Source organism: Trachemys scripta, chromosome 3 (genome assembly GCF_013100865.1).
Source record: "Trachemys scripta elegans isolate TJP31775 chromosome 3, CAS_Tse_1.0, whole genome shotgun sequence".
NCBI classification, from domain to species: domain Eukaryota; kingdom Metazoa; phylum Chordata; order Testudines; family Emydidae; genus Trachemys; species Trachemys scripta.
In genome coordinates this window covers 165,519,120-165,540,234 of record NC_048300.1, presented here as the reverse complement: position 1 = coordinate 165,540,234, position 21,115 = coordinate 165,519,120, and the positions used below count along the sequence as shown (strand labels likewise).

The following is a 21,115-nucleotide window of genomic DNA, read 5'->3' as shown; positions in this document are numbered from 1 at the left end:
TGCAATGATTTGGCTGTATATCCAATGTTGACTACTAAAGGTGCTGCCTTTCAAAAATTCACCTTGTAAGGTGCCAGCCTTTCAAAAATTCATAAATCAAAGATCCTTGTGCTAGCAACAGTGGATGGGAACTAGAACAGGTTAATTATAAGATTGCTCTGAAAATAGGCAAACGAATCTCACAAAATGAAGCCTAAAATCTTGGCAAAGTAGCTAAAATCAATTTGGACAGATTATACAACTTCAGACTTCCCAATACTATCAATGGTGAAAAGTATTAACTAGATTATTTCAGAGGAAGAGCAGATTCAAGATATGAATTAGGGGTCAACCACTGTTTTCTTATACAAAAAAAAATAATACTTTTTCACCCCCAAAGCTATTCATCATCAAACCTAAAACGTATCTACACTACAAAATAAACCATCTTTAAACGTGACTGTGAATAAAACATGTTATATTATGCTTTGTTCTGCCCACAAAGGAAAGAAACACACATTAGAAATGTTAGGAGAATGTGTTTTTTCATAGGTAAATATCTAGATTAAAACAACTTTTTTTCTGTCCATAAAGAGCATAAAAGAAACTACTGTAAAGCAACTGGGTAATAAGCATGTTTTAAAACCATACTTAAATGTGACTATGTTCAGAAGACTGGCCTATGGAAAGTCATCACAGTTAGATCTCTACCAGCCTGAAAAGTAGTAATCAAAGTCTTACCTTGATCTAGTTATGAAAATCTTGTTTACAGTATGGAATTTTTACAAAAAAGTCTGTGACGGCACTGATGGGCAATTTTTGCAGAAATTCCCTGATGCAGATGAGGCTCAAGTAGCAGAGCCCCAGTATAGTTGTTTGTTGCCACTTCTGATCATATTCAAATAGTCTTAAGTTACATTGTGTTTGCACATCATTTTTCCCTTACGTGTTTTCATCTTTGAATGGGAAGCAGCATTGTTTGCTTGAAGTTAGAAAAGAAGACTTAGAATAAGGATACAACAGCTCAGTTCCTGACTCTTCCACTTGCTTACTGTGTGTTCTTGTGTAAGAGGCTCAGCGTATCTGCATTTCAGTTTTCTACATCTATCAAATGGAATTACTACTTGTCTACCTTTGTGAAGTGTCTCTAGATTGTTGGATGAAAGACAATAGATATGTGAAAGTATTATTAGACCAAGAGTTCAAATAATAATTTTCTGCATTTTCAATTTCCATTCTCCACCTCCACCACTCATGCAGTACATAAGTGTGCAGATACACAGGACAACACAGCACCAGACAGCACAACTGCAAACATCTTCCAATCCCCAGACCATCACATTACTGTTATTGTTTCATTGCTGACAATGAGATTGATGTTTCATCTTCAAGGATTACTTTATCACCTTACTGTGAGGAAAAACCGCGAAAGGACTGTTGGAGGGGAAAAGGTGATCGAGCACAGATGCTCACAAAAACTCTTTCATATGTTGACCACATTTTAATAGAGAGCGTTTCATGGACTACCACCTCTTTCATTCCAGATTGCACGAACCACGTCCTTTCCCATTCACAATTGTGTAACTTTATTGTCATTACCACAAGTAAGAATATTAACTGTAAGAAGTATTTAATGTATTTTAAAAACTTTTCAAATGCTGTTTAGCAGATGCAAACAAGAGAGGAGCAGCACGTTGTGATCAGAAAATGCTTCAAGGACCACAAGTTGAGAACTACTGAATTGGAATATACAGTTCCTTTAAGGATATCTCTTCTGCATTTTCCTGCTTGGTTGCTGAATCCTTTGGTTCACTCTTTCTTAACAAAAGCATCTAGGAGTCTCAAATTCATTGAAACTATTTGCTTAAATGCCCTTATTTGGGCACTAATTCCACAGGTTAATACTTTATGTGAAATATTGTGAACGTTTTACCTGAATGCCAACATTGGTTGTGATATCATTTGACAGACTTTTCCCACCAACATGAGGAGTTTCTTTTTATTAAATATTTTAATTCTTCCCATTATTTTGTGTACCTCCATACTGAGCCACCTCAACCTTCTTAAGTGGAGTTAGGTCCAAAAGATCATGTTATTTAGACTTTTCTCATTATAGAATGTTTTTTAAAAAGGAACACCATTAAACCATACAAACCTAAAAGTATAGCTGGTCAGAAAAAGGAATGTCCACGATGCTGGAAATTCTGACATTTCAAATTAGGATAAAAAGTAAAAATATAAAAATATTTTGCGGAATGGAAATTCTGAAACATTTTGATTTACCAAACAACATTTTCTGAGGGAATACGGTTTCATCCACATTTTTTAGCCATGCTCTACCTAAAAGGTGACATCTCACCCACACAGTAAAGTGCATATTTGTTACATGCCTCCTGATTCAGAAAATAAGCCCTCCAAAACTGAGAATGCAGTCACACCATTTTGAAAGAACACAGTATTTGACGCCTATATTTATAAGCACCCAGAGGCATTTTGACAGGACATAAACACTACATCTGAAAACTCAAAAGTTCTCCCCCATCAGTTCTGGCAACATATGCCAGTTTAGCATCTGAAAAGAAGTTTTCAAATGTTGAAGCTGAACACACTGTTTTGGAGATTTAGCATTTACTTTATTATCAAATAATAAAGGTATGTATGGTATGTTGCTTTTAATACCAATTTTGGTGTTAACATAGGCCTATTTGTACTGTACTTCTATATTAGGCCTAATACTGTAGTCCTTTCTCAGGCAAAGCTCCCATTGAACTCTTTGGGAGTTTTATCTAAGGCCTGGTCTACACTAGGCGTTTATGTCGAAGTTAGCGCCGTTACATCGAATTAACCCTGCACCCGTCCACACCGCGAAGGTATTTAGTTCGACATAGAGGTCTCTTTAATTCGACTTCTGTACTCCTCCCCGACGAGGGGAGTAGCGCTAAATTCGACATGGCCATGTCGAATTAGGCTAGGTGTGGATGGAAATCGACGTTAATAGCTCCGGGAGCTATCCCACAGTGCACCACTCTGTTGACGCTCTGGACAGCAGTACGAGCTCGGATGCTCTGACCAGCCACACAGGAAAAGCCCCGGGAAAATTTGAATTTGAATTCCTTTTCCTGTCTGGCCAGTTTGAATCTCATTTCCTGTCTGGACATCGTGGCGAGCTCAGCAGCACTGGCAACGATGCAGAGCTCTCCAGCACTGATGGCAGTGCAAGCTCAGAATAGAAAGAGGGCCCCAGCATGGACTGATCGGGAAGTCTTGGATCTCATCGCTGTGTGGGGCGATGAGTCCGTGCTTTCCGAGCTGCGATCCAAAAGACGGAATGCAAAGATCTATGAGAAGATCTCTAAAGACATGGCAGAGAGAGGATACAGCCGGGATGTAACGCAGTGCCGCGTGAAAATCAAGGAGCTGAGGCAAGGCTACCAGAAGACCAAAGAGGCAAACGGACGCTCCGGATCCCATCCCCAGACATCCCGTTTCTACGAGGCACTGCATTCCATCCTCGGTGCGGCCGCCACCACTACCCCACCACTGACTGTGGACTCTGAGGATGGGATAGTGTCCACGGCCGGATCCTCGGACATGTTAGCGGACGGGGAAGATGAGGAAGGAGATGAGGAGGACGAGGCAGTCGACAGCGCTCACAACGCTGATTTCCCCGACAGCCAGGATCTCTTCATCACCCTTACAGAGATCCCCTACCAACCCTCCCCAGCCGTTACCCCGGACACAGAATCTGGTGAAGGATCATCCAGTAAGTGTTGTAAACATCTAAACATTTATTTGTAACAGAACATGATTATTAACAATGTAAAAAATGGGTTTCTCATGATTACTTTGAATAACTTAACGGTTCAGTCATGGGCAGTGCAAGTATTTCAAAAAAATCTAGCAATGTCCGGTTTTGCATGATTGTCCTGCCCAAGCCGCTCTACTGTGTAGTCCCTGCTACTGCAGCTACAGTAAGATGCGGTCTATATGTCCGGGGATGGAGCAGAAATCCTCCTGGGACATCTCAAGGAAGCTCTCCTGCAGGTAATTTGAAATCCGCTGCATTAGGTTCTTGGGGAGAGCGGCCTTATTGGGTCCTCCGTAGTAGGACACGTTGCCGCGCCACGAGACTAGCAAGTACTCCGGAATCATTGCTTGGCACAGCATGGCGGCATACGGCCCTGGTCTTTGGAGGCTTTCCCGGAGCATTCTCTGTCTGTCGCTCTCAGAGATCCTCATGAGGGTGATGTCGCTCATGAAGACCTGCTTTGAATGAGGTAGGGGAATGTTATTAGTGTTGGCTGGTTTGCAGCCACGCGGTGGAGGCGGGAAAGGGTCAGCCGAAAGGGATCGTTCCCGGGGACAGCCGCGAGGGTGTGGGACAGGAGCAAACTTCCTGCTTGCCGGATTGCTGGCAGCAGGGACCGACATTGATTTCAATGTGAAATGAGGCCATTGCTAATATTAAAGTTTTAAGCTGCCACGAATCTACGGCTTACCATGTCTGCCTGCAACAGAAATTCCGTTGTCCTGACAGGGTTCTCAAAAGTGCTCTGCAAAACCACAGACAGTGAATGCGAAGGCCGAGAATTCGACCTTGTGCTGAGTGCGCATGTGATAGGTGCTGTGCATGGTCCTGTTCACAGAGAAAGACTATGTTCTTTGTTCACAACTACATTTATGTTTCTGAGGAATTCACTCCCTTTTTCCCATTCCCACAGCCCCATCTGCGACTGTCTCACAACCTAGCCTGTCATCACACTCCCAGAGGCTAGGGAGGATTAGGCATAAGAAGAAGAGGACACGGGAGGACATGTTCTCCGAGCTTATAGCCTGCTCCAGAGCACAGGCAGCACAGCAGACCCAGTGGCGGGAGAACTTGTCCCAAATGCACCAAGCCAACATGGATCGGGAGGAGAGGTGGCGTCAGGAAGACCAGCAGGCGACTCAAACCCTGCTTGGACTACTGAGGGAGCAAACGGACACGCTCCGGCGCCTTGTGGATGTTCTGCAGGAACGGAGGCAGGAGGACAGAGCCCCGCTGCAGTCCATCTCTAACCGCCCTCCCCCGCCACCAAGTCCCATACTCCCTTCACCCAAAGTGCACAGAAGGAGAGGCGGCAGAGTCCCTGCTAACTCTCACTGCACCCCTGCAGAGAGCTCGAGCAGCAGAAGGCTCTCAGTCCCCAAAGTTTGACAAGTTCTTTCCTTCCCGCCTGACACAAGCCCCCGTCCAAGTTTCACTTCCCAGTCCCCTGTGTAGTTGTTAATAAAAAATATGTTTCTGTTAACTACTGTTTCCATCATGTTCTTTTGGAGGAGGGGGGGAAAGGGGGTTGGTAATTGGACAGGACAGTCACCTTTGGCAGGGTACATAGTCGGGGGCAGGCACAGCAGCAGGGCACATACATAGTGCAGTGATGCAGTGACTACTTACCCTGGTTAGTCTGGGAGGTTCTTTTCATGTTATGTGGTGGGAGGTGGGTTGCTCTGTGACTTTGTGGCACGGGAGGGCAGTTAGAGATCTGAAGCGGCGGTCCTTAGGCAGGATCACAGAGCCACACAGCAGGGGATCTGTAAGCGTCCCCCCCCGCCACAAAGTCACATAGTACCCCCATACACACAGTCCCTATCAGGAGGGGTGACAGGCTCCGTTGAAAGAACCATCCCACCGCACCGGAGCCTGTCAGTCCTTCAGTTTAGAAGCTGCATTCGCGCGACTACACTACACCCGCTCCGCACCACAGTCTGCGTCCCAGTTTTAAAAAATTCCCGCGAAAACAGTATTACAGAAAACGGTGTGCTTTAACAAAGTAGAACTATTTTTATTTTGAAACGTGTGTTGGAAGTGGGGTGAAGGCTTCTCTGTACACAAAATTAGAAAGTCACAGGTTACCCTGCTCACTCAGGAACTTTGCTTTCAAAGCCTCCCGGATGCACAGCGCTTCCCGCTGGTCTCTTCTAATCGCCCGGCTGTCTGGCTGTGAGTAATCAGCAGCCAGGCTAATTTCCTCAACCTCCCACCCCGCCATAAAGGTCTCCCCCTTGCTCTCACAGAGATTGTGGAGCACACAGCAAGCTGCTATAACAATGGGGATATTGGTTTCGCTGAGATCACAGCGAGTCATCAAGCTTCTCCATCTCCCCTTGAGACGTCCAAAAGCACACTCCACCACCATTCTGCACTTGCTCAGCCGGTAGTTGAAGAGTTCTTTTTCAGTGTCCAGGGCACCTGTATAGGGCTTCATGAGCCAGGGCATTAGCGGGTAGGCTGGGTCCCCGAGGATGACTATAGGCATCTGCACATCCCCAACAGTTATTTTGTGGTCCGGGAAGTAAATACCTTGCTGCAGCCGTCTAAACAGACCAGAGTTCCTGAAAACACGAGCGTCATGAACCTTGCCCGGCCATCCCACGTAGATGTTGGTAAAACGTCCCCTGTGGTCCACCAGTGCTTGCAGCACCATGGAAAAGTAGCCCTTTCTGTTAATGTACTGGCTGGCCTGGTGGTCCGGTGCCAGGATAGGGATGTGAGTTCCATCTATGGCCCCACCGCAGTTTGGGAATCCCATCGCTGCGAAGCCATCTATGATCGCCTCCACGTTTCCCAGGGTCACTACCTTTGGCAGCAGTACATCAACGATTGCCTTGGCTACTTGCATCACAACAACCCCCACGGTAGATTTGCCCACCCCAAACTGGCTCGCGACTGACCGGTAGCTGTCAGGCGTTGCAAGCTTCCAGAGGGCTATGGCCACTCGCTTATGGACAGTCAGGGCTGGTCGCATCCGGGTGTCATTGCGCTTCAGGGCAGGGGACAGCAACTCACAAAGTTCAAGGAAAGTTCCCTTCCGCATGCGGAAGTTTCGCAGCCACTGTGATTCATCCCAGACCTGCAGCACTATGCGGTCCCACCACTCAGTGCTTGTTTCCCGTGCCCAGAATCGCCGTTCCACGGCATCAACATGACCCATTGCCACCGTGATGTCCTCGGCGCTGGGTCCCCTGCTTTCTGAGAGGTCTGTGCTACTCTCACACTTCAGGCCATCACCGCGTTGACGTAGCCTCCTCGCCTGACTTTTCTGCATCTGCCTCAGGGCAACCTGTATGATAAGCTGCGAGGCGTTGAGAGCGGCCACAACTGCAGCGATGGTTGCAGCGGGCTCCATGCTCACAGTGCTGTGGCGTCCGCGCTGTCAATGACTTGAAAAGTGCGCGAAATGATTTCCCGCCGGCGCTTTCAGGGAGGGAGGGAGGGCGGGAGTGAGTGATGGATGGATGACGACAGTTACCCAAAAGCACCCTCGACACATTTTTTTACCCAGAAGGCATTGGTGGCTCGACCCAGAATTCCAATGGGCAGCGGGGACTGCGGGAACTGTGGGATAGCTGCCCACAGTGCACCGCTTCCAATGTCGACGCTTTCCCCGTTAGTGTGGACTCACAAAGTCGAATTACTGTCCTTAGTGTGGACACACACGTTCGACTTTGCAATATCGATTCCAAATATTCGATTTAAGTAAAATCGAACTACTCTCGTAGTGTAGACAAGGCCTAAGTAAGGACCAGAAGATCAGACGCTATTTATTTGCTGCAGAATTCATTCACTAGTTTTGTTTAATTAGTCTCCATAAGGGAATCTGTAACTTGAGTGTGCAGTTATTGGCAAAAGGTTTTTACTCTTTTACTAACTTCATTTTTTATTTTAAACCATCTTCTTCTACTGAATCCTCAAATGATTAAAAGTTTAACCCAGATGAAAAAGCTTAATTCTCTTTCATAAACTGGATATTTTAATTTACCTCCTCTAAGTCATTATTTTATATGTATTACAATAGCACCAAGAGGCTCCAAACAATATGCACTGTTCAAACATACAGAAAGACATTAATTACCTGATTTCTTATGGGCAGAATAGCGGAGGGGGATCTTGAGGAGAGAACTGAAGGAGAAGAGGATAGTGGCTTTATGGATCAGTTAACAGAGAGCATTCCATGCATAAAGGCCAGCGTGGAAGTATTTCTGTGAAAAGCTGACATTGGCATGCCTGGGAGCAGAGCAGAGGTGGCACACAAAATGACATGACAAGAGACAAGAGCTAACCAGTATGGAGGAGCAGAGTTATGAGGGGCCTGGAACTTAATGTAATGAAGCAGGGGTAGCCAGCTGTGGCCAGTGAGGCCTTGAGGGGTACCCTCTCCACACCAGTGGAATGACTGACCCAGATAAGAGGGATGTGGGGCACAGGAGGAAGAGAGATTCACTGAGACATAATGGAGCTTCTCCATCAACAAACTCAGATGCTGCAGACTCTTGTGGACATTCAAGTTCAACAATCCTGGGCTCGACTCCCATTGCAGTCTGTGAAGAACTGCAGCATAGTACCTCCCTACATGCCACCTCAGCATTCCACATGGCCTCAGCGCCCGCATGCCTACCCCTACTACTCTACACCTAGGGAAACATGGACAACCACCACTTCACTATACTGATCTGTTAGAACCACAGTTGATGTATGTGTAGCTATAGTGGAGATCAGTGTTCCTTCCTCTTTTCATTTATTAAGGTTCAATTTTTTTAAATTAAAATGTGTTTACTTGCAAGTTCTTCGGGTATTTTTGGAGCTGTTTTTTGTAAGTAAATACAACTTTTTTGTTTTGAAAGTTATTCATCATTGTTAGTTTACAACACATGGTATATAAATCCTGCTTGCAGTGAAAGTTGTGGTCTTGTACACTCACAATCCATAGTATTAGTGCCAAACAGTGCAGACATTATAAACACACAGCAAGCACCCCAATATTAATAGGTCCACTGTTAGTGATAGATGCACAGATGGGCATCTAGCACCACACAATTCCTAGCAGGCCCCCAAACTGCAGCACCAGGTTGAGCACAGTACACTGCAGCACATTAATGTGGCTTACTGTTAAAGCTCTCCTTCAAAGTCTCTCTGAGCAACATAGCTCTGTGCTAGGTTCTTTTAATAGCCCTTGTGTCTGGCTGTTCAAACACAGCCGACAGCCAGTCCACCTCTGCCCTCCACCCTGCGGCAACCTTTCCCCCTTCGCTTCATAGATATTAAGCAAGACACAACAGGCAGCTATAATCATTGGGATATTTCTCACACTGAGATCCAATCTGGTGAGTAAACAACACCAGTGCCCTTTCAATCTACCAAAAGCACATTCAATTGTCATTCTGCACCTGCTGAACCAGTAGCTGAATCTTTCCTCAGTCCTGTTGAAATGGCCGGTGTACAGCTTCATGAGCCAGAAGAGTGAGGGGTAGGCTGAACCCGCAGGATTCTAACATTGCCAGTGGTAATCCACAGGTTGGGGGGGAAAGTCCCTGTTTGTAGCTTTCTGAACAGGCCTGTGTTGTTAAAGACATGAGCATCATGTACATTGTCTGACTAGTGAACGCTAATGTCAGTGAAGCATGCACAGTGAGCCACCAACACTTGCATAACTATGAAAAAGTAGCCCTTTCTGTTGAGGAACTCTATGGCAAGATGCTCTGGGGCCAAAAAAGGGATGTGTATGCTATCAACTGCTCCACCACCCCATAGATACAAAGCCATCCACTACATCCAGCACATTGCTGAGAATCACAGTCCTGCATAGCAGGAGATAATTAATGGCTCTACACACTTGCATGACAAGCCCCCTGGTGGATTTGCCCACTCCAAAATGACTTTCCATGAACAAGTAGCAATCTGGCATTGCAAGTTTCCCTAGTGTGATTGCTACTCATTTCTCCACTGTCAATGCAGCTCTCAGTTTGGTGTCCCTGCATTGGATGGCTGGGGTGAGCTCAGTACACTGATCCAGGAATGTGGCCTTGAGCATCCGAAAATTCTGCAGCCACTACTCATCATCCCAAACCTGCACTATGATGAGATTCCACCAGTCAGTGTTCGTTTCTTGGGCCCAGAAGAAGCACTCCACCATTTCCAGCTGCTCCATGAACGCCACCAATAGCCTTGCATCTGAAGAAGTGAGGTTCTTACCCACGAAAGCTTATGCTCCCAATACTTCTGTTAGTCTCAAAGGTGCCACAGGACCCTTTGTTGCTTTTTACAGATTCAGACTAACACGGCTACCCCTCTGATACTTGACACCAATAACCTTGAAATAATTCTCACCAGGTCCCACAGCAAAACAAAACAACTGCCATCATGTTCCCTGCAGTTCTTCTTGAAGCTCTGCAAATACCAGAGAATCGTACATCCTGTGCTTGCAATGCTCATGACAATAGTGCAGATTTGTGCAGGCTACATGCTTCTACCAGAGATGGCAGGCAGCGACAAGTCTTGCGCAGATTCATAGGAATTTGAAAATAGGCACAAATATTATGGAACAGAGATATTATGGGATGAAGAACACTGCATTATAGGAAGTTGACCCTTTGCTCCCAGTCACCCCTGTGTGACTCAGTTCTGTCCCACCATGCATTGCCAAAACTACTCAAAAGACATTACACTGAATAGTTTCACACTGGGATACCTATCCATGGTGCACCACACTCTGCATCAACACAGCACTCCTGGTGGGCATGCACAATGCCAACGAAAGGAGTCAAGTATGCCTGTGCACAAGCAATATACTAACTTTGGCGGCTGCATGCCAACATAACTAGTGTCAGCAAAACTTTGTAGTGTAGATATGGCCTCATTGTCAATAGCTGTGATTTGTATGGACTAGAGGGGAGCAATGTAGGCATTAGGGAGGCCAGAGAGGGGGTGGTTACAGTAATCAGGATGGGAGATAAGGGCCTGCAGAAGAGTTTCAGTTGTTTGGATAAAAAGAAAAAGGCAGAGTTTAGAGATGTTACGGAGTAAGACGCAACAAGATTTGGACACAGATGAACTGTGCAGTGTAAAGAAAGGAAGAAGTCAAATACAACAGATGACAGTAAGGACAGTGGTATTGACTACTGTGGGAGAAAGCAGAAAGTAGAGGTTTGGGGATACAGAGAAAGGTTTTTTTTGTTTGTTTTTGGCAGTGATTTCAAAGAGAAAGAATAATAGGCAGGATTGGACAGAAGTAGACTGATCTACCTCTCTTTTCCTGACCTACAAGTCATCAATGTAAAGATGGTAATAGAAACAATATGAGCAAATAAGGTCATCCAGACAGAAGGGGTAAAAGGAGGAGAGAACGGGACAGAAAAAGAACTCTGTAGGACCTTTGTGGGGAGCTGGAGAAAGAAGGAGGACTTAAAGAGTTGCTGAAGGAGGGATCAGAGAAGTAGGAGGAGAACCATGAAAGGACAGTCATGAAAGCCAAGGAAAAACAATGTTTCAAGAAAATATGTACAACTGACAGAGTCAAAACCAGTAGAGTTCAAGAATGATAAGGATGGAATAGAAGACTTCGATTTTGGCCAGGAAAAGGTTATTGAAGAACTTGTCAAGAGAAGTTTTGCTGAAGTGGAGAAGACTGAAGCTAGAATGGAGGAGACCCACGATGCAATTGCAAAGACAGGAATGAGGCAACGTTGTAAGCGACATAATTTGAGGAAATGGAAAGTGAAGGGGAGAAGCTAGTTGGATTAACATTTACTGCTTTCACTTAACAAAAATAATTTGATTTAATTATAAACAAAATTGAAATACTAATACTTTAGCCCATTTCTGACTTTTAGTAGGGTATCCCAAATCTGTAAATGAAGAACCAGGAATGAAATTAAAGTAGAAATATGTCTGGCTTACAGTCCAAATCAGAATGTGCCTGTTAGCAGAATCTCTTCTCTGAAGCGAAAAGACCAAGACCTCATTCTCCAATTCAGTCAACTTAGCCAAGCTGTTCACGGAGCTTTACTGTTTCTTGATCCTTAACATCAAAAACTGATGTCATTGCCCTTATTTGATTTATTTCACTAATATACATCTGAAAGCTTTACTGATTTCTTATCCACTCCTTCAGGGCCTGTCTGAGTTTTATTAATTTAACATGAAAGCTTGTGTCAAAACTGTACCAAAGACTTTTAAACACATTAATTAAAAAGATAACTACATTTCTGTAGAGCCCAGCTTTGAAATGTTCAGTGAGCAGGTCTAAACTGTAATTAACATGAAACAAGTCTCTGCATTTCTTTCTATTTGAATATAATAGAAATTAAGATCAAATGAGAACAGGTCAAGGAAGAGGAACTCCAGTATTTTATATTGTCTTTATTTTCTTCCTTTAATTTAAGAATGAAAATTTAGTTCAATTCTCCCTCCCGCCAATATGTAATCAGCTATCTTACTAAAACAGTCAACAACATCTCATGTATAGAGTTGCATATCATATTGACACATCACTGACTTCTTAAAGTTTCATTTGATATATACTATACTTTTAAAAATATTAAACATACATAAGAACTTAAGTCAATGAGCACTTACTCAATATGAATGCCAACGCATTAAGTCCTACAAAAGTACAAAACATATTTTCAAGTACAGACAATTGACAACTTGAATCACAATGAGTATCTTACAAAGTAAATTTATATTCATCATGCAAAGTTGAAAAGCTCTTTGAAAACACAGTAAAAAGTTAAGGAACGTACATTAGATTTTACTAAATACTTGTGCTCTTTAGTTTTATTTAAAATCTACTCGTGCATTAATTCTTACTTTAGCCAACAAAGTACATTTTGTGCGCAAAGGGGTTTATACACATAATTAAAGGCATTTTTGTGATTTAAGGAAAAAGAGAAAGAAGTGGTTCAGGACTATTTAGAAAAACTGGACGTGCACAAGTCCATGGGGCCGGATGCGCTACATCCGAGGGTGCTAAAAGAGTTGGCAGGTGAGATTGCAGAGCCATTAGCCATTATTTTTGAAAACTCATGGCGATCGGGGGAGGTCCCAGATGACTGGAAAAAGGCTAATGTAGTGCCCATCTTTAAAAAAGGGAAGAAGGAGGATCCGGGGAACTACAGGCCAGTCAGCCTCACCTCAGTCCCTGGAAAAATCATGGAGCAGGTCCTCAAGGAATCAATTATGAAACATTTAGAGGAGAGGAAAGTGATCAGGAACAGTCAGCATGGATTCACGAAGGGGAAGTCGTGCCTGACTAACCTAATTGCCTTCTATGATGAGATAACTGGCTCTGTGGATGAGGGGAAAGCAGTGGATGTGTTATTTCTTGACTTTAGCAAAGCTTTTGATACGGTTTCCCACAGTATTCTAGCCACCAAGTTAAAGAAGTATGGGCTGGATGAATGGACTGTAAGGTGGATAGAAAGCTGGCTAGATCGTCGGGCTCAACGGGTAGTGATCAATGGCTCCATGTCTAGTTGGCACCCGGTTTCAAGTGGAGTGCCCCAAGGGTCGGTCCTGGGGCCGGTTTTGTTTAATATCTTTATTAATGATCTGGAGGATGGTGTGGACTGCACTCTCAGCAAGTTTGCAGATGACACTAAACTAGGAGGCGTGGTAGATACACTAGAGGGTAGGGATCGGATACAGAGGGACCTAGACAAATTAGAGGATTGGGCAGAAAAAAACCTGATGAGGTTCAACAAGGACAAGTGCAGAGTCCTGCACTTAGGACGGAAGAATCCCATGCACTGCTACAGACTAGGGACCGAATGGCTAGGTAGCAGTTCTGCTGAAAAGGACCTAGGGGTCACAGTGGACGAGAAGCTGGATATGAGTCAACAGTGTGCTCTTGTTGCCAAGAAGGCTAACGGCATTTTAGGCTGTATAAGTAGGGGCATTGCCAGCAGATCGAGGAACGTGATCGTTCCCCTTTATTCGACATTGGTGAGGCCTCATCTGGAATACTGTGTCCAGTTTTGGGCCCCACACTACAAGAAGGATGTGGAAAAATTGGAAAGAGTCCAGCGGAGGGCAACAAAAATGATTAGGGGTCTGGAGCACATGACTTATGAGGAGAGGCTGAGAGAACTGGGATTGTTTAGTCTCCAGAAGAGAAGAATGAGGGGGGGATTTGATAGCAGCCTTCAACTACCTGAAGGGGGGTTCCAAAGAGGATGGAGCTCGGCTGTTCTCAGTGGTGGCAGATGACAGAACAAGGAGCAATGGTCTCAAGTTGCAGCGGGGGAGGTCCAGGTTGGATATCAGGAAAAACTATTTCACTAGGAGGGTGGTGAAACACTGGAATGCGTTACCTAGGGAGGTGGTGGAGTCTCCTTCCTTGGAGGTTTTTAAGGCCCGGCTTGACAAAGCCCTGGCTGGGATGATTTAGTTGGGAATTGGTCCTGCTTTGAGCAGGGGGTTGGACTAGATGACCTCTTGAGGTCCCTTCCAACCCTGATATTCTATGATTCTATGATTATCAGGTCTTATTTTCAAAATGGGTGAGCGTATCTCCCTTCATTTCTAAGCACCCACAAGATGCCAGAGAAGAGCTAAAGGATATTATCTTAGGCGGCTTTTTAGTAGCAAAAAATATCACTACAAGCTTCCATGGATGCTTTGGATATAGCAGCTAGATCCATAACCACCACTGTGATCATGTGCAGAGATTCATGGCTCCAAGCCTCTTGCATTCCAAAAGAAGTGCAAGGCATTACCAAGGGACTTGCCAGTTGAGGGAAGAGAACTACTCAGCGTGTGTATGGACAATGCACTGCTTTCTCTCAAAAATTCCAAGGCCGTATTCTATTCTTTGGGCATATGCACCTCAGCCCTGCACTATAAGCCCTTCAAGTACCAAGGGCAGTGCATACAAAACACATCTACCCAGCATCAGAACAGATCCTCCAATTATCCTCCCAGGGAAAAGCCTATATACTCTCAAAGAACACCACGATCTTCCTCAACAGTTGGTCACTCCACACTTGCATCCTGCTGTAAGGCCATGCATCACCTAGCCATGAGTCTTCACTGGTAGACTGCTGTCTCTGTGAAGTCTGAGGTAGCAGTGCTTTGGCTCCCTGGCCAAGGCACACTTCAGTCCTACCCTTCCAGGGTGCTATAGTTTTAAAGAAATTGGGAACAAAACCAAAAAAAAAAAAAAAAAAACCCCCAAACCCCACAACTCAAAAAGAGGTTCATCCAATGAACCATCAGTGGGACTCCCCCCTTCTGTTCAGAGCTTGTCTTCACATAGGCCATACTTCAGCCAAGCTTCTAGCAGGAGGCTTGTCCATCTGGTAAGCAGGGCCGGCTCCAGGCACCAGCGAATGAAGCAGGTACTTGAGGCAGCCAATGGAAAGGGGTGGCAGGTCCGGGTCTTCGGCGGCAATTCGGCAGTAGGTCCCTCAGTCCCTCTCAGAGGAAAAGACCTGCCGCCGAATTGCCGCCGAAGAATGAAGCGGCGCAGTAGAGCTGCCGCCGAAGTGCCACCAATCGCGGCTTTACCCTTTTTTTTTTTCCCCGCTTCGCCACTTGGGGCGGCAAAAAAGCTGGAGCCAGCCCTGCCAGTAAGCCGGCTCAGTCTCTGGGCTGCAACCCGGCTTCTCTCACATTAGGAGTTGCAGAACTCTGCTTTCCTTCCTGTACAGCCCTGAACTAGGCTAAATCTCCTCCCTTTAATCCCCCTCTCCATGTCTGACACCTAGTGCAGGTGTAGTGGTGCATGGTCCATTGGCTCCACAGGCCCTCATTAACCCTCCCATTTCTCTCTTCTAGGAGAGAAAAAAATCCACACCTTGGACTTAGTATATACCTTGATAGGACAAAGTCCTTTAGATTCTCTTTCCATCTCTTCACTGCCATCTCTGGTGCTTCAAAGAGTCGAGCCATCTCCTCTCAGAGAATATCAAAACAGGCTATGCACAGCATACCACATGGCTGATATACCTCTCCCCTCAATGTTAAAGTGCACTTCATTAGAGCAAAAGCTCCCTCTGCATGCTTCAGAACTATCCCCATATCTGAAATTTGCAAAGCAGCTACATGGAATAACCCACTGGCTTTTGTTAAGCACTATGCTCTTGATCGGAAGCAAGATCAGATGCTAATTTCAGGAGGGTAGTGCTGCAATAACTTTTTAGTTAGCGTCAGGACTACTCAATCTTACCTTCCAGCTTGGGCACTGGATATCAGTTACTCAGAATGGGAACCACACAGACACATACTTGAAGAGAGAACACTTATGTACTTTATAGTGGATCCATGATCCGGCCACCATCCTTGCTTTTTAGAGTCCTTATTATCTGGAATTCTGAATTATCCAGGAAACTGAGGGTTCGTTGTGGCTGCTCTGCCCTTTTTGCCTTTGGGGGTTGAGAGAGGGTAATGAGGGTCATGCAGAGGGCAGGTGCAGCCCAATGGACACTGCTTTTCAAATGAGTCGGATCTTGCATGCATGGAGGTTCATGTGAACTTACAGTGGGATGCACATGGATGAAAACATCACTATAAGGTAAATAATCATTCTTTTATACTAGTATAGCAAGTGGAACAGCCATTTTGTTATCTTATTTATTATAATGCAAATAATATGTTAAAGGCTGCCCGTGGGAGCGGCTTTGATCTACAGGCTATCATGGACCTCACTGAAGCTGATGTGCATGCCAGCCAGCTTTCATTCAGGATAAATGAAGAAGCAATTAAACGTATTTATGGCCTAAGATAGCTGAAACAATAGAAACCAGTGCCCAAAACACTAGACCACACGGGAAGGCCTAAGCATGAAGAAACTCAGGGAGAACAGTAGGGGCTTCACTGGCACTGACTGAAAATGTAGAGGCTGGGGCATTGATTGGCAGCTGTTTGTGTCTGTGAGTGTCAGAAGCAGAAAGAAATTGGAAAGCTGGGAGAAAGCTAAAGACGCACTGGTGGGATGGTCCTGAGAGGAAGCGGCGACTGAGCTCTTTGGGGCACAGGGCTGGATTTCTGAACAACAAAACTGCATCCTATTTGTTCCCAATGTGTTCAGGGAAAGAGGACCTTGTGTATATTCCTCACAAATAAACAGGATTGCACCAAAGAAATATTTGACTATCATCAATGTTTTGTCTCTACCCAGCAACACCCCAAATATTGGGTAGCCACTAGGCCCAAGGATCGACAATAATGATATCCATCAACATACTGACAGGCATGATATTTGCCTTCTGAGTAAAGGACACAGCTTGAGAGACCCAGGGCCGGCTCCAGGCACCAGCCTACCAAGCATCTGCTTGGGGCGGTGCCTGGAGGGGGGCGGCGCAGCGGGGCGCTCTGGCCCGAGAGCGGGGCCGCGGCTGGGCTCGCCGCCCTCCCCGTGGTGCTCCGGCCGGTCGGGGAGAGCGGGGCCCCGGCTGGGCTCGCCGCCCTCCCCCCAGCGCTCTGGCCGCCGGGGGCTCTCTGCCCTCCCCCCGGCGCTCTGGCCACCGGGGAGAGTGGGCCCACAGCCGGGCTCGGCGCCCTCCCCTGCCTCCCCTCCCAAATAACATTCTACTACTGGCAATTGCCGATCCCTCTTTCAAGAGCATCGCTATGAATCTCAGAAGCTTCAGACTCAAGGCTTTCTTTTCTTTGCTCATTTCAGAGATACTGGTTCAGTGCAGCAGAAGAGGAAAATTGGTGATCAGGTATAAAACAGAGCAATAATTTACTTTGCCACAGCCAGATATAGAAAAATCTTCATTTTCGTGTGTATCTCACCTGCTGTGCTGTGCAGCTGAGATCCAGTTGCAGAATGCAATGAGGAGGTTACAAGAAATCTCATTGTCTTCCACATCAAGCACAAACATCTTGTCATCACCTTCAGTGATCTGCACAATTCTGTGCCTGTCTATATCTGCTCTAATCTATTTCTGCTTTTTAACTCACCCCTTCTGCTCTGCCATGTCTGTATTTCGGTTTCCTTTGGATCCATCACCCACTTTTCTCTTCTCACCTTTTTTCACACTGCCCCTTATTTCTTCCTCTCTGGGTACACCAGATAGCCTCCCTCTTTTCATCCAGATCTCTTCTTGAAACACATTTCTTCCATGGAACCTAGAGTACAATCTTTAATCAATCTTATGCTGTCATGTATATTGTTTTCAGCTTTGCTTTGTGATAGATCCATCTCCTGGTCATGTGGTACTTTGTTGGTCTGAATTGGTTTGTTGATATTTTAGTTGGCTCTTCCTTTGTTTATGTATAGCAGCAAGCACATAATCATGATAAGCTGATTACAAAATTGCCAATCTGAGGTATACTGTGCTCTCCAGAGGACAAGCCTCTGGAGGACAATCTTACCATGAAAATGCAAGGGTACTCTCACTCCTGGATGAAGAAATGTGATCCAATGAGAACATTACATGTGTACTTAATTCTGGTTCTGTGGGAAAATGTTCTCTTTATTTAAAAAAAAGAGATTTAAATGATTTTGCATGTCTCAATAAACCTGATTAAACAAACTCTGCTGCCAGTTTGTCAATCTGCCAACTTTCGCATTATGCTCCAAATACAAACCCTAAAATGGACATTTGGCATATTCATAATGTAAACCTTACCTCTATGAGACATGCCAACATGCAGAATGCTAGTAATTCTACCTTTACAATGGAAGCTTGTTGGAGCATGGTCTTACTATGAAGTAAGATAAGTAACTTTAAACAAATCTATTGTATACTGTTGAAGATGCTTCTTATATATTTATTTCTTAACTTAAAATGTATAACATATATATTTTTTTAACTTTGCAGTACCAGATAATAGTGGGGAAAATATAAGGCAAGCCTTAGCCTTCAGGCTAGCTCCTTTCTTTAGCCTGCAGCCTTACTGTCTCAGGCTGAACAACTCTCCCAAGATAAACAGGCTTGAGCCTTGTTAGTACTTCGATGATGGACTTCCCAGGAAACCCCATGTTGCTGTAGATCTTAGTGACTCAGTAGGTATCACTTTTCCTTCTTCATTGGAACTGAACTAAAGTCCTAACATGGTGTGAGGGCCAAGAGCACTGTGCTGCTGGGAGTCCCATGGTTCAGATGAGATGAAAAGCTGGAGTTCCTGACCATTTGCAGTCATTTCATATCCCACTTTTGGCAGGAGTAAATGTGTCCATTTTGCCGTCTTGACCAAATTCTAATTTGGGTAGTTACATGCTGCCCTGGGGCTGCTCTAATTTACACAGGGGCTGACCTGGCTTCTGGAAGCCCTAGGGATCAGGAAAGCAGAAAGATGCTTAAAGCCACTTGTTCAATTCCCTCTCCTCAGTAGAATTCTAGCACACCTGAGGATCTGGTCAGAGGAGTTACTGCACTGCAAACATATCAGGCCTTATGCATTTTTTGGCACCATGATCATCAGAGGCAATGCAAATATAATAAAGATGCCAGAGTAAGATATTACATTGCTGTTAGATGGGGCATATAGCACTAAGCTTTAATGGCAGTATGAAACAAGGCATAAAGACAAGAGTCAGTGAAGTATACAAATAAAGCCTTAGGCCTGGATTGTGAACCACTGAAATCAATGGGAGTTTTGCGACTGACTCAAATGGGTGTAGGATCAAGTTCTTCATGCAGGAGAATGGGGGAGCAGAGGTATTATTATATGAGCATTTGCAGAGCACCGTTAATTTTTATTTTGAGAAATAATACTGTGGTGTCTAGTTCTTTTTCCTGGCTGGTTTTTCAGTTATATGTTAAAGATGTTACGCAAGATACTGTTATTAAGGAAATAACAGTGGATATGAAAGCACAAAGCTTCCATTTCTTTTAATGACATCCTGCTGCGAATCACTGACCTTGACATTTCTGTCTCCATGTTTATTTTTTCTTTGGGGAATACTTTAAATTCCTAAGCAATAATGTGGACTAAGATTAAATACCAAGCGAAGATTTCTAAAGGTGGCTCTTTTACTGAGAACGTGGATTTTATTATATTTCCTAGGGAGATATAAGATTCACAGCCTAAGAAAAGTAATATGCACTGTTCACTTTGCTATTTGTCATAACCACAAAGACACTTTACTAAAGTAAATGAAGAGCTGATTAGACTGAGTAGTTAGAGGGGTTAAAAAAAAATCTCAGAATAAATGTGCTTTTTAAACTTCCAGACACTAATGCCAGACACTGGGATTCTCTAATTGATAAAACAGAATATTCAGAAGACCCTGAAAAAGGAAGGATATGTATTCTCCTAAAGATTTTTCTAGAAGACCAATACTTCACAGGTTGGAATTTTCAGAAATAGCCTCAGTCAACCAAACCCAGGAACAAATTTCCAGTTTGCCAAAAAGAATGAGCATTTTGCTGTTTTCCAACCACACTGACACTTAGCTGATCAGACCAGTGATATTTTTTTGTTTTGTTTTCTAAAGTTGTCCTCTATGGTTCTCCAAATCTGGCCTTTATTTATTATTAATGAGCCTACAGTTTATTAATTGAAAAAGATAGATGTCTCTACTTAAGAGACTACGTTGATATTTTTCTTACTGCTTTTACAGTAGCAATATTTTTATATAAAAACATCAATACATGAAATAGTTTCCTCCTCCCTGATTTCTAGAAACATCTCAAACTTTTCTCTTTTTCTCAAATCGGCCTAGGGGCCTCAACACACAGGACTGGCTACATTTTTGTAATGTTTCCTTGACAGCAGTGTAGAATGCACTTAAGTCCAAATCCAAAGCCCATTGAAGGCAATTGAAGGACTGTCCTTGACTTCAATGAACTTTAGATCAGGCCCATATACTGTTACTCTTGTAGATCAATGAGTTTGACTACTAAGGACTTGTCTACACTGGCAAGTTCCTGCACAATAAAGCAGCTTTTTGCACTCAAACTGCAGATGTGTACACACTGCCAAGTCACTTTGTGCACAGAAACTCCTCAGTTGCAGCACTTCAAAAAAACCACCTTGACGAGAGTCCTAAGGCTATCTTCACAGAGGCTCTAGCGCTCTGTTGCCAGTGTAGACACTTGATTGCTTTCTGCACTGTAATTGGCCTCCGGAGCTGTCCCATAATGCCTCAAGTGACTGCTCTGCTCATTGTTTTGAACTCGGCTGCCCTGGAGATATGCACCCCTCCCCTTTCAAAGCACCATTTCTGACAGCCGTTGCGTGGAATGCTCGTGTTGTTGAACACAGAGGCAGGTGTGTGTGTGTGTGTGTGTGTGTGTGTGTGTGTGTGTGTGTGAGAGAGAGAGAGAGAGAGACACTGCTGTGCAGAGAGCCCAGGGAGGAGGCGGGGGCTGATGTTGGGGTTTCCCCCTCCCCCTGCCTCAGGACTGGTTGCTTCCTGCCGCT

At 44.6% G+C, this 21,115-nt stretch overlaps 1 protein-coding gene across 1 annotated transcript in view; it reads right to left on the bottom strand.

The window, feature by feature from the left end:
* Nucleotides 1-21,115, bottom strand: part of TDRP (testis development related protein) — a 100,161-nt gene that overhangs the window by 30,057 nt on the left and 48,989 nt on the right. The gene's annotated exons all lie outside the window — the stretch shown is intronic.